We start from the raw sequence: 2,713 nt of genomic DNA on the forward strand, positions 1-2,713 counted from the left end.
CAGCTCACTCCTGGCCCGAGGCCACTTTGTCCCTTCACATGGGCCGTTGAGGCGGAGCATTCGCTGTTTGCAGGCTCACAGGGTGTCGCCACTCCAGGGAAACGTGTCTTGTGGGGGAATCAGCACAGTGGCACAAAAGCGTGATTGGAGCCCCCGTTCTGCACCTGTCACAGCGGGTGGTCATGGGGACCCCAATCGCACAGCAGTTGGTGCTGTGGGGGGGATGGGGTGATCAGAGAGGGCCGGTTCCGACTCTGGGTGCAGAGTCCAGAAATGACTCCCTGTGAGCCCCCCGTGGCACCAGGGAAACCACAAGCCCCATGGGTGGGAGCATCGGGAAGGAGGCGGCACTTGAGCCAGGCGTCAGGGTGGGAAGGTGGGAGGAGTGGGAAGGGGGAGATGCAAGCCTCAGGGAGGTCAGATGCCTGGGTGGGATGGGGGCCAGCTGAGCCCGGAGTGAATGCAGAGACCAGCAGGCAGGGCCTGGCATGCTGTGATGAGGAGTTTGGAATTGATGCCATGGGCAGTAGGACAGGAGGGAGTCATTGAAGGTTTGCGAGCAGAAGAGATGACGATAGGGAGATTTTAGACGATGTCCAGGGAGCCAGGGCCTGGCTGGCGATCGAAAGAGAAGGAGGCACGTGCCAGAGACGGGGTGTGGGAGAAACTATGGGACGTTGTGATCAATGGGGAGCAGAGAGGCTGACGGGTGAGAAGGGGTGGGCTGGGGCTCTGGGACTGCCATGGGGGTAAACAGGAGGCAGAAGGATGTGGGGCTGGGGGTGAGTTTAGCCTCGAGGTGCTCACGGGGCTCCCAGCAGATGTTCCTGGAGCTGGGGCTGTGGATGTGGGCTCAGGGGAGGACCAGGCGGGAGACGGCGGTTTGGGGGCACCTACAGCTGTGGTCTCATCAGGACACAGTGTGGCAGTGACAAGTCCTCACAAGAGGGACCCCTGAGACCCTGCCCCAGAGTCTGGAGCTCCCTGATCAGCTTTCTTCAGGGCAGGGGTGGGGGCGCTGCTCCAGCTCAAAGCCAGTCCCAGACACCTCTCCTGCGGCTTATCCACTGGGTGGGGGCTGGCAAAGGGCCCAGGCAGGGGAGGGGGCAACCACCCCGGGCTTCCCAGCTCTTCCTCCGCAGACCAACCTCTGCCCTCTCTGTGGGCAGCCGCATGCCAGCCGCAGCGTCAGCTCCCCTTCCGCTCCAGGAACCCGAGCGTGCCTGGCTTTTGGTGTCTGCCACCTCCCACCCACAACTTCCCAGCAGCCCAGCCCAAGGAAAGCCCCCCACCCATGCTGGGCCCGGCAGAAAAGAGCTGGGCTCTTGGCCGCACCTGGGTGGCACCTGTCTAGGCCATGCTCCCTGGCACACTCCTCGGCGCCTTGACTTCCTCCAGGGCCCCATCTGCCCTGCTCCTTATTGAGCTCCTACTGGGTGCAGGCGCTGTGCTGGGTGCTGGGACAGAGCAGATGGAAGCAGGTGCGGTCTCCATCCTCGGCAGCTCCAGGCTAGTGGGGGAGGCGGACAGTAATGCAAATGCCACACCGGGTGAGGGCCCCCCTGGTGGGTCCGTTTTGAGAGAACTGATGACCAAGTTGCTGGACCCACACCATAGGCAGTGGGGAAGAATTGCTGAGGATGCACTGACCAAAATGACAGGGAATAGCATTCCAGACAGACGGAAAAGCATAGGTGAAGGCCTCGTGGTAAGTGAGCCCTGGGCATTTTGAGAGCCAAAAGGTGGCCAGTGTGGCAGGAGCCCTGAGAGCAAGGGAGAGCCCAGTAGGGGGCAGTGGAGAGCCCTTGCTAGGTACTTGGTAAATAGCCTGGAACCCACATTGGGCAGCTGCCCAGGGAGACTGCTCCTTGAGTCAGGGGCCTGGAGTTCTAGCCCCATCTCTGCACTAACTTGCTCTGTGACCTTGAGCAAGACACTTCCTCTCTCTGGGCCTTTTTGATAAATCAGTGATGCCCTCACTCACTATTCTCTGATCCTTGAATGCTCGGAGACTTTGCCCTAGCTGTTCCCACCACCTGGAGACTCCACCCCTTCTCCAGCACGTCATTCAGCCTGCAGGGTGGATGTCACCTCATCCAGATGCCAACCTGAGCTCCCCCGTTGCCTGCCCTCAGGCTCTATTACATTGCTTGACTGCAATCTCAGATGCTTCTCTTGTTGTGGCTTGTCTGTTGTCTGTCTGCCCCCTCACTTGGGAGCTCTGTGCCACTAGGGACTCAGAAAATTGTCGGCTGAGTTCCAGAGGCTGAAGGGTAACAGAAAAATGCCCCGTCCCTGTGGGACCTGAATTCACACTGTGTATGCCCCCAGGAAATTTGCTCTGAGGGCGTGGGCAGGTGACTCAAACTCTCTGAGCCCCAGTCTTCTCACCTGCAGAGTGAATCCTATCTATTGCTGAGCATCCTGCACGGGGCTCTCCTCCACCCGGATGGTAAGTCCTTTTCCCAACTTGGCACCCAGTCCCAGGAAGCAAGGGTGCACAGGGACCGATCCGGGACAAGCTCATCCGCTTCTGTCAGCCCTTCCTTTGTAGTGGCTGCCCTAGCACATCACCAGCCTGTAAGTGTCCCTCCGGAGGAGGAGCCCTGAGCATCGTGAGGGAGCCCAGTTTTCAGGGGGCCAGATGGAAACCCTACCCCCCTGGGGCCCATCAGGAGGCAGGTTCAAGCACATACCAGGTCATAGGCTACGT

This window comes from Equus asinus, chromosome 8 (genome assembly GCF_041296235.1).
Source record: "Equus asinus isolate D_3611 breed Donkey chromosome 8, EquAss-T2T_v2, whole genome shotgun sequence".
Taxonomy (NCBI): Eukaryota; Metazoa; Chordata; class Mammalia; order Perissodactyla; family Equidae; genus Equus; species Equus asinus.